The sequence below is a fragment of the Artemia sp. Qi Xiang Cuo genome, chromosome 1, assembly GCF_049724085.1.
Source record: "Artemia sp. Qi Xiang Cuo chromosome 1, ASM4972408v1, whole genome shotgun sequence".
Lineage (NCBI taxonomy): Eukaryota > Metazoa > Arthropoda > Branchiopoda > Anostraca > Artemiidae > Artemia > Artemia sp. Qi Xiang Cuo.
In genome coordinates this window covers 19,533,281-19,545,801 of record NC_142794.1, presented here as the reverse complement: position 1 = coordinate 19,545,801, position 12,521 = coordinate 19,533,281, and positions in this window count along the sequence as shown.

Below are 12,521 nucleotides of genomic sequence, written 5' to 3'. Positions count from 1 at the left end.
ATTTGTCGCCTATATCGGATAAAATTGACAAAATCTAAGTATCAGATATATTAAATTCTATATCAACATCCTTTGTCGGATATGTCGGATAAAATTGACAGAATCTAAGTATCAGAGTTATTAAATTTGATATCAACATCCTTTTCTGGGTACATGGGATAAAATTGACAAAATCTAAGTATCAGAATGAATAAATTCATTATCAACATCCTTAGGTTAGCTTACGTGCGCGCACGTAAGCTAACCTAACCTAACCTATGGTTTTGATATTTCTGAGCTGCTTTCCCAGTGGTACTCCATGGTAGGTTAGTGAGACTATCTAGGTTATTGCGCGTATTAAATCACTAATTTTTTCCCAATGGAGGGGTTAACACCGACACCATATTTAAAAAAAAGAAGTGGAAATGAATTATTCGAAGAAAGCCTGTGAACATGATAAAGTCATTACCATTCTAAGTGAACCTAAATTTACTCAACCTTTTGAATATTTCTCTCACTATGACTGTCTGTCTGAGCAGGTTTGCTGCAATCAATAACCAGTCTAACCTATATTCAACGTAACGATGCATGAATTTAAAATGAAGAGAACTTGGGTTTTATCACTGTTATCTGATGTATCCGATAGAAAAGTTTGGAAATGAACTTATTCTTTCTGGTACATAGATTTTGTCAATTTTAAAAGATGTATCTGACATTTGATGTTGATAATGCATTTAAGGGATATTGATAAAGCATTTATTCACTCTGATACTTAGATTTTGTCAATTTTATCTCCTGTATCCGAGAAAGGGATGTTGATATAGAATTTAATCGATCTTATACTTGGATTTTGTCAAGTTTGTCCCATTTATTTGAGAAAGGCATGTTGACATAGAATTAAATCAATCTGATACTTAGAATTTGTCAATTTTATCCGATATAGCTAACTAATGATGTTGATAATGCATTTAAAGGATATTGATATAGCATTTATACACTCTGATACTTAGATTTTGTCAATTTTATCCCATGTATCCGAGAAAGGGATGTTGATATGGACTTTAATCACTCTGATACTTAGATTCTGTCAATTTTATCTGACATATCTGACAAACGATGTTGATAATGAATTTTTTCACTCTGATGTTTAGATTTTTTCGACTTTATCCTATGTATCCGAGAAAGAAATGTTGTTATAGAATTTAATAACTCTAATACTTATATTTTGTTAATTTTATCCGACATATCCGACAAAGGATGTTGATATAGAATTTAATTTATCTGATACTTAGATTTTGTCAATTTTATCCGATATAGCCGACAAATGATGTTGATAAAGCATTTAAAGGATGTTGATAAAGCATTTATTCACTCTGATATGGAGTTGTCGTAGAAACCTCAAAAGGGGTTCATTCGATTTGAAATCCGAAAATTCGGGTGCCCTTTTTACTAGTTGAAAGAGATTGAAGGACAACTAGTCCCCTCCCATGGTAATCCTTTCCCCATATACATCCAATCTGATTTTTGATTTAATCATTTTGTTTAGTATAGTTCAAAGATCAATTGATTATGTCCTTAATAATTACAATCCACACGGTCATCAGGATAAGGGTGGTAAGTTAAGCCCGGGGGACACATAAAGGTCTTATCAAAAAGGTGATCGCATAAACTTTGGAGGGGGCTCATTGGTTTGGGAATCAGAAGTTCTAGTACGCTTTTTAAGATTTAAAGTGATCAAAGGGTAGCTACGGCTCCCTTTTTTTGTTTTATACCAGGGCACTTCGTGTACGCCCTGTAATTATGTTTTTGAAAATTGCAAACCCCCACAGACTTCAGAGTACGGGCTTTAAGTTATTCCCCACGGGAATCTGATGTTCTTGTTTAAAGGGATGAGATGCACTGCAATTTTGATTTTTGATTTGCTAAATTCAAATTTTGAGAGCAATACGAGGTTTTCAAGCCCCAGACAATGGTCCAGCCACACGACCCATGTTCTCTATACAAGTTTCAAGACTGGGATATTGAAATACCCTTTTCAGTTTCACAGCCGGACCTATCCCACTACTTTGAATTGACAAGTGATTCAAGGTAGTGGTATTTTTCAACTTGTTGATTACTGTTTTTGTTCACGGTTATAGAAGGAGGACTTAAAGAATTAAAAAAAAAATATTATAAATTCCTAATCTGACCATGGCAAAGTAGTAAGTAGCTTTTTCAAAACTATTTGGGCTTTCGTTTAATCATCTTCTGCAATGGTTATATAATCAGCATAATGGATGTGATAATATAATGATAAAAGATATTGATGTAGATGAATAAATAACTATGAGAATCCAATTGAATATTTTGAGAAACTCAAAACGAGTAAAAAAAAATTTTAGTTTTGTCACTGCCCACTTCCCTATCCTCTAGCCGTATAGCTTCTACCACCTTGTGCGTCATTTGTATTTTAATATCATGCTTGTAGCAGCTTTTGTTCGTTTTGAGTTTGCGTAAAATCTTCAATTTAATTTTTACTGTTTTTTATCTATATTATTATCTCTTATCTTTATGTCTGATATGATAATTTATTTTAATTTTTGTTTGTTAAGGAATTCTTTTATTCTTTCATTATCATTTCTAGTCGTGTTGAGTTTGAAATATTATATCTTTTTATTCATTTATGCCTTAAGCTTAAAATGGCTCTTTAGTTTTCTTTGAGAAATTTCTTTTTGGAAAGTTTTTTCTATTAATTTCTGTTCCTTTCGATTGTCAAAGTTTGTTATTGATTAAATATAAAGAAAATTTCTCCAGTCTCCACGTCTTTGGCTTACGAATTAAATATTCGATTCTAATTTTTTAGGTTTCACAACTTCTTTTGATTAATTTCAACGTCCCCCTCAACGTTTCTTGAAAGAATTAAGTAGATACCATTAGTCATTCTCAAGATTTTGGATACACACCTTTTCGACAACCTTAATACACATGTTGTCTTTTAATTGAGTGCAAAATCCACCTCAGCATCTCGGAAAGTTTCAACTTAATACCCTTAACAGCTCCTGAAATATTTCACCTATTGCACCTCCATTTTATATTGATGAATTTACACAGTATCTTTTTATTTAGTTTGACATACAGTTTTAGCTTTAATTACACACCATTACTCTATCTTGATATGTGGCATCTATGCCCATTTTGCAACGGGGATGCATATAGTCATTTATGGATTTAGTTCATTATCACCATCAGCATTGTAAGTTTCAACTTAAAATACCTCTCACTATTGCTGAGATTTGGCAAACGTGCCGTTTGAATAACCTGGTTGCACATTTTGGCTTTTAATTTTGTTCAATATCCACCTTCAAATTCCATTAAAGTTTCAACTTAATACCGGCAGCCGTTCCTGAGTTAAATACAAATACGCTCAAGTGCACCCAGAAGAACTTTTTCCAGGAAGTTTCAACCCAATGCACTTATTCGTTCCTGATATATTGCTGATATGGCCTTTTGAGCATAAAAATGCACATACTTTGCTTTGATTTTATTAAAAATACCTCTCAACATTCCCTAAGAGTTGTCACAAGTAGAAGTCTTGGCAGTTACAGTTGCAGTCACAGTCATGGTCGCAAGTTGTTGCAGTCAGAAGTGGTCATAGCTGTAGTCACAACCAGTCACATTTGCAGACGCAATGGTGGTAGTAGTAGTGGCCGTGAAAGCTTAAATTAATACCCTTTGTGCTTCCTAAGACACACATATAGTGTCTTTTGATTTAGTTCAATCCCCTTAACATCCCTGAAGTTGCACCTTAACACTCTTAGCTTTTTTGGATAAAACCACTTTCAAATATTTCACAATGATAAATCCTGTATATTAACAATGCTTAGATTGTATATTTTTACAACCCCTACCTGGAAGGCAGTGGGGAGCTGGGTATTCCTGGGGGCATAGTTAGTATATCTTTCGAGTATTTTGAACAGATGGCTTCTTTTTCCAAAATTTCTATCAGTGATTGGGAAAGGCATATAAATAAGGTAGTCAGAAGAACGGCTTGCTACCCTCTGATAACTTTTGAACATCCCCTTGAATATGCCTTAAAAGTTCCAGCCCAATACAATAAGCCATCCCTAAGAGATGATACTTCCTTTTTGATAACAAATATGCAAATATTATTTTACAAATTCCCCTCAAAATTTCTAAAATAGTCGGAAATTTATATTTTTCGATTTTACCCCTAGTGTATTTTGATTTTGTTCATTAATTCCCCTCAGAAATTACTGAAAGTAATCGTGAGTAAAAGTAGTTGCAGCCATAAGGAGTTGTAGTCACAGTCACGAGAAGTCACTGTCATAGTTGTAGTGACAGTAGATACTAAACACATTAAGTGGGAACTATTAAAGAACGTTTAGGGGGAGTTTCAATTAATCAGAAAAATATATGCATACAGGTATTAAAAGGGCACATAAGTAATGTAATAGGCAGCGATGCTCTGTTATAGCTACTAATATCATTACAATTTTAAAGAAGTTAATTCGAATTTAAATGAAAAGTTATAGTGTCCTTTATAAGAGTCAAAATTGATTGGAGTATTAGCCCTCCTCCTTAGCCTATAATTTTCCCAACACTTCCAATCAAAATTTTGAGACAACCATTTTGTTCAGCATAGCCTAACGGTCCAGTAACTATATCTCTAGGGTTATTTAGTAAGTCCACTGCCACAGTTGTGCAATACGCCTATTGTGCTCAAAAACTAAATGTTTGTTTAAAATTCAATCAAAATACACTGTGTGTATACTGGTTGCCAATAAGACTTCTCAGCAATACCCAATGGACGACTGAGGGTATTCAGTTCAAATTTTTGAGGCTTCTTCTATTACTATTTCTGGTCTTAAAATTTAACTTAATAATAAGAGTGTAAGTTTATCCATGCTGTCAAAGAGCATAGCTACTTTTTTTAAGAATGGTATTAGATTTTATTTTCAGGTCAAGTAAAGGAGGTATAAATCTAGATTAGACAATACCTTTTGTGTCAAAATTTTGAAAGGGGTGCATATTGTTAAAAATTGCTGAGAAAATTTCTCCAGCATACAAATAGCAGGCCATATGCTTATAACTGCCATAAGTCAGCATTAATAAGTAAATGAAACCCAAAACGAATACGAATTACAATAAAAAAAAACGAGACAAACCCAAAACAGACAGAAATTATTATGAGTAGGACTCACAATTACTATGCCTTCTCAAGGCCAGAACACAATGTGAACAAATGAATGTGCATTGTTAGTTTAAAATACATATGCTGACATTTATACCTTAAAGTCCTAATAATTTTTTATGTATTAAAGCCAAAAAAACGAAACATTTAAAATGTATTTTTTTAGTAGTTATTGATTACATTCTGGCCTTAAAAGGGCATAGGGGTTGTGAGCCCTACTCATGTTAATTTCTGATCGTTTTGAGTTTGACTCGGTTATTTATTGTAATTTCTGTTCGTTTTTAAATCATTTATTTATTGATACTGATTCGCAGTAGTTTTACGCATTGAAGATTATTTTATTTTAGAAAAATTTTGGTTTAGTCGAGAACTTTACTTTTCTTTAAAAATCCTATTTTGTAGAATTTTTTTTTAATTAATCACAAGAAAAAGAGTATACTAAATATGAGCATTACACAGAGCAATAAGAACATTTCAACAAAGACAAAGGGTTATTACGATTGCAATAAACCAGTTTATTCTGCCAGGAAAAGCCACAATTGAGATTATGCATCAAGGTCCTCGTGGTCTGAAGACTTGAGGATCCAACTTTCAAGCGAAATACTAAATTCAGCAGTTCCCCTTTTTTTTGGAGGCCCAAATCTATTAATGGAAGTCCGTGCTTCCAGACTGAATAAGTTTTGGTAAGTGAAGACACTCTTGGCTAAGAATTCTTTAATTTCTTTATAGTTTATTTTTTTATGGAACTTTTAAAACCTTTTATAGATCATAGATTACTTATAGATTGTTGATTAATTAGGGTTCTCTACGCATTTCTTGACAGCTCTGTCAACACTTTTTATATATTTTGTTGAAGGAACACCGAACATTTCATGAATGATTATCATACAAGAAAACAGTAACGAAGAGTAAAACAGTAATTTTTCACTTCATGAGTTTTGCCACGGTTTCTACGTTCTAACCAATGATAGTTCAGTAATCAAAAACAATTCATAGATACTTAAAAAGTAAAACAGTAAAACAACAATTTTTCGCCTCATGGGTATTGCCATGGCGTCTAGGCCAAAACACTGAAACGACTAAAGTTCTGTTTACGAAATTCCGTTTTCACCAGTACAGTTTTGGTTCTATCAGTGTGAGAAGGGATTGAACCACAAAAATGGAATATCTACAAGCTACAATACACTGTTTCTATTTTTTGTCCTTTATGGCGGTCATTTTCACAAATGTCCTATTTTTGTGTGCTCTGAGGAATATTAAATTAAGAAAAACAATCATAAATGACATAATGAAGGCAACCTGTACTCTAAATTTCTTAGCAATATTTGGAATAATTTTCCTTTGGATTTATCGTCTGATATTTGAAATCAACATGATATTTTGCCATATTTTTCCTATTTCTGGTTTATTAATAATTTATACTAACTTATTTTGCAAATCTCTTTGTCTGTTGGCTCGCTTAGCTCTTTTGACACTTACAAAAAGGATCCAAACATGGTCAGGTAAAAAATTAATATTAACAACTATATTTATAAACTTTTTGCTCTTACTTCCTTACTTATTCCTTTTAAAATACTACAAGAATTTAAAGATATTTAAGACTTGTGCAGGTATTTTAAATGAAAAGCTTGAAGTTGTTGAAGAAAATATAGACCCATTGATATTGTTCTACACTCCTCAGTTAATTCTACTTTTTCTTGCTGTTTTTCTGGCACGAATCGAAGTACAGTTAAAAAATCAAGTCCATGTCTATATTGGATTAAGGCAAAAAAATATTGTAACAGCAAATATTCAAGTTTTAAATGGAATTTGTCTGATATTGGTGAACGTCTTGAGTGCTGTAGTGCGTCATCTCGTATGTGGAAAAATTGAGAAAAAACACCAACAGATGCAGTGTCTAGCCATCGTGGGCTACATGCCCCAATACTTTGGCTGTTTTTTACCACCTCTTACATGGATAATATTTAGAAGACAATTCGTTTGTATTATATAAAAAAATTAAATCCTTTTTGGAAATGGAAATGGTGTTTAAACGTTTTAACTCTAAGATACTACTCTTTGCAGATAGTGATAAATGCAAAGTTCTTAATAAAGAACACCCTACTGTTAAAGCACAATTAGTGATTACATGCTTTACCGACATATTTTATGAACGACCTAGTGAAACACATATTATACCCAACTTCAATTGCAATTGAAGCATACCCTGGCACAATACTAAAGAAAGGCGTTCATTTTCCTTAGCAAAGAGAATGAGAAGTTGATGAGACTAATGACACTAGAACACTAAGACATTAGCCAGGCTTCAAAAGGACTGGAAACTACCAGAGCCACTGACCGTGCAGCGGTAACCTGTACACATAGAAATATTCTAATGACCTAAGAATATGATTTATTAGAATTTTGGGTTTGGTTACAGATTGAAGTTTGATGAAAAAAAAAATATAGACGTATTAAAACATGAGAAACAGGATGATTTTCTGCCGGTAGAAAAAACAAAAGTTAAAAAACAAAAATAAATCTTTCGGCAAGTCATGACCTCGCCAAGTAATCTTAATTGCTCAAAAAAAAAAAAAAACTTTTTGATGTAAAACCAAGCAAAACGGAAGATACGCTTAAACATACTAAAAAGCAAATCAAAACAAATTATTTTAAAACAGATGGAATAGGTTAAGTTTGAAGGCGAAAAAGGAGCTAGTCAAAACTAAAATCTGCATAAACATTCGTATTTTGACATTATTGGCCTTATATTTTCGGTCCGATATAAAAAATTAAAACGAAATGACAAAGAAACACACCTAATATTTGGATTTTTGTTAATACAATAAACTGAGTTTCCAGCGCAACACTCGATGCCACGGATCATTTTTTAGCACTGATTTTTAGCACGGTCCGCGACTGATTTTGAGCCTTGTCTCAACTAGGTATTTCTAAAACATTAATGCCCTCGTCATATTTTTTTTTCATATCCTTTCTCTCATTCATCTTTTTTTCATATCCTTTCGCCACCTCATCCTTTCTCTCATTATAGCTCTATTAAGTAGGATCAACTTTCATACAGCCTAGGCTACTGTTTAAAATACAGTCAGTCAGTTGGGTACTCAACACAAATCCGTAGACGATTTTTCTGGAAAACACTTAGCAAATCCTCCAATTTTTTCAGAGTGCCCACGCCTCAGAACCATCCTTGACCACTGTCATGACTCTTTTTCGAATATAGAGGGCAATGTAGAATACTTTTAGAGCACTTAACATATAGAGGAGGAAAAAAACGATATGGTTTGTTACCAGCATCAGTTTAATCAATTAATCTTCTTATCCTTCTAAGATTTTACAGAGTTAACTTGTTTGCAGACTGGATTATGGGTTGAAACAGTTCTTAAAACCAAAAGACATTTAATCCTCAATTCCCAGATTCTTTATGACATTTTAGTTTTAATCTAGAAAGAACGGTTAAAGTGCCACTGCTCTGTAATTTAGCTATAAAAAATCCTTGGGAAACAGCGTTAATCGGCTATTACACCAATTAGAAGTTGCATACAACCCCTCATCCCTTAGAATTGCCAAGAACAGTAAGCCTAAATTTACAATTTTAATTATTACCACCACGACTTGGAATGCAATATCATAAAACCAGGTTAGTATTTTGAAGCTATTCTTGACTATTAAGAACTAAAATACTCTAAAACATTCACATATTTAATTATTGTCAAATTACACTTTTCTGGTACGTCACCATTTGTGAGCGTTGCGTAGAATCTTAGGTTAGAGGGAAAGACAATGAAAATGAATTTTCTTACTCTGTGATACATAAGACAACAGATGAATTTTATTTTTACATTTGCCTTAAAACATTGCCTCTAAATTTTTATCGATTTTTTTCTCCGCTTTGTGCCACAGCACTAAAATTGGCCAACCCGTGGAGCTTTCATGATGTTGCATTTCATTTAAAAAAACACACGTATTTATAACAACCTACTAATGTCACTTTTATCTGGTCATCATGAAAAATATATCATTATTACTGCTGTAAACTTAATGCTACTTCATAAAGTTTGCAGTAAACTTAAGTTACTTTAAGTGTGAAGCAAAATGAAGTAAACTTAATGTTACTTCATTTTGAAACCAGCACCTACTAATGTGCTAGTTGTAATGGAAACTTTGCTCCTGCAAGAAGAAACTTTTTTTGTGCTGTTTATGTGTATGAGTGAGGGTTCTTAAATGATGCAAATAATTTTTTTCATTATTTTTGCTTTTTATATGAGTTCTTTGAGCAGTTCTTGTCCTGACAGCAGGCTCTTGTGTTCGAACTGTTTATTGGGCTCTTGTTCTCGGCTTTTGTTCCCGTTCTTTGCCAATAAGCACATAAAAAGGATATTTCCTGTTATAATCAAAACGATTTTTGTGATAACTAGGAAACTGTTACAACTCAGTAACGATTTTGTATACTTATTAGAACTCATAATTTAATGACTTCCTTCGCTTTCCTTTTGTCCTAATCTGATCCATCAGTGAATAAGTTCTTGCACAAACCCTTCTTCTTTTCTACCAGGCTTAAAGCGTGTCCGCTTGTTTGACTAATATTTGTTTGACTAATGTTGACTGAGTAATGTTGTTTGACTAATGTTTGACTTGTTTGACTAATATCTACGTTTTCAACTTTCTTCCCAAAGAAAAAATCTGTTACTGCACAAACTAGTTTCCCAAAATTACTCCACGCATCTTCTACATTGTCAGATTTGGAACTTTTCGTTCCCAATCTAACTATTCCTGGAAAGTTCCTCTGAAATTTACATCCTGAAGTCTGTCAATGCCAAAACTTCCCGGACGATAGCAACAACTTTAAAATGATTAGTGTTTTAAAACAATCAAAATCATAAACTTAATCCAATCAAAATTGTAAATATTTCAAAATATTAACTTTTTTTCAGTTTAGTGGTTCAGAAAAAATAGTTTTGACAGTTTGTATGGTAAGGTAATTAAAAGTTATCGATAATTAAAATTCACTAGGAAACAAAAATGATCAGCCCTATGCTGGATAGGATATTTAATCAAGGGCGTACCGGCTTCATAAAGAAAGTGACATGTTTGGCCATTTAAGGGCACCTTAAAAGGTGGTGGGAGGATCTAAACCCTTTATATATTTATTTATTTACCTTTATAAATTTACGAAGCTTATGTTTTTTATATTAAACAATGATCAAATGACTTAAACTTTATTGTTTCTTTTCAATGGTGCTTAAAGTGCAACATGAACAATTATTTTCAATGTCCTGATTTCTTTGATTCAAACAACTCCATCTTTCTATCCGTTGAAAACCTTTTCATATCCCTATTTGTTATTAAAATCGACAACAACCTTCATGAAGAAAAAGAAAGCTATGAAAACATCTTAAAATAAAATGTAAAAGATGGATGATAGTGCTGACAAGAATGTCCCCATAAAAAAAGAACTTAAGAATAGAGAAAAGTTACGAAAGGAAAACCCAATTTGAATTTTGACATATTTCGGGGATTGGCTTCGCTATAGATATATCAGGAGATTCTTGATCGTCAAAGGGGTATTTCGGCAAGTCGTTTCCTGGCCTTCATAACAGAGACGGAAAGAATCTGGATGAAGAAAGTCAGTTGATCATCAAGAATAATCCTGGATCACTTCTTGACCTGATATACCCATAAACTAATCAACACCTTGGATATATTAGGTAACCTTTATTTCTCTGTAGGCTACACTATAATCAGAACTTATTATTCGCTAAATTTATCTGGATTATTTATATTTATTTTGAAATATATTTTGTGAGACTGCTCCAAGCCAAAAACTAAACTAACTTGTTTTCCACTATCCGAAAAAAATTGAAAAAATTAATTCGGTTTTATCTTTTCTTACAACTTTGTTTCTTTCAGCACCAATAACATTTGGCCTTTCAGTCCAAGACGGAACGATAATTGCAGCAATTATTGCCATTGTTGTCGCTTTTGCCATTGTTTTGGCATCGGTTGTTTGGGTCTATTGTATCTATAGCTCGAAAAACAAATAACCGTACCCGAAGAAATGCTACCACCGGTCTCAGAAACTCCTGTGCCTGATTTTACAGTACTCTACTCAGAAATGTTATTTTTTTCCTTATATCTAATGTAATGCTAGTGGTGTTGGTAGTGTTGTGATTGTACCATTGTTAGTGGCGTTGCACCATTAGTGCTAAGGTACCAACAACATTAATATAAAAACAATTTTTGGCCCGAGACCCTTAAGGTATAACCCTTAAGATAAAAACAATTTTTGCCTTAAGATATAATAATGTGCCTACATTAATATAATATAAGGTGCTTCTATTATACTCTTTAAAAAATATGAAAAAAGAAAAGAAAGGGGAGGATCAGGGGCAGTGATCACAAGCTTCACTGAACACTCCCTCAGTCCTCCCGATTTGGTGACGAAGCTCACTTGCATGGAATTAATCATACAGAGCACGTGTCCGATAAAACCTTCACTACCGGCATAAGGTGCCGTTTTATTGTGCCTAGTCCGCAGTACACTGCATATCATCATGGCACCATTTCAGCGAAATAATGAATACGAAATAAAGTTAGCCTACTACAAGGATTCTGAGCTGAAAACTAGCGGTTGCTGCAATAAGAAGGCGTTGAGACCTATTTTAATAGCAAAAGAAACAAGACAAAACTGTAAATGATCAAATGCTATTTTTGAATTTTTCTCCTGTTTCTTATTTTTGTGCTGAGAACACCAAAAGTCGTGTCTCTTAGAGAACGTACCTGTTCGGTTGCAGGAGATCGGCGACCAAGTTTCTTCTAGTTTTAACCAATCTTCTTTTTCTTCGCTTTATTTTTTTAATTTATACTTCTCAGTTGCCTCGATCATAGGTTTTATTGTCTCAGTGATCAATTGTTTTATATATTTAAGTATTTTGATTTTCAAAGAGCAAACATAACCTAACCTGGCATTGGTCATGCAGAGCAGGTATCCTGTAAAGCCTTCACTGCCTGCAAGAGCTGCCATATTATTGCGCCTAGTCCGCAGTACACTGCATATCATCATGGCACCATTTCAGCGAAATATTGAATACTAAATAAAGTTAACCTACTGCAAGGATTCTGAAGAGGAAAACTAGTTGTTGCTGGAATGAGAACACGTTGAAATTTATTTTAATAGCAAAAGAAACAAGACAAAACTGCACATGATTAAGTGCTATTTTTCAATTTTTCCCCAGTTTTTTGTTTTGTTCTAAAAAGCAGCAAATGCCGTTTCTCTTCAGGTTCAGGATAGGTACCAGGTGGCAAGGTAGACTGGCGACCAAGTTCTCTCTAGTTTTAACCAATCTTTATTTCT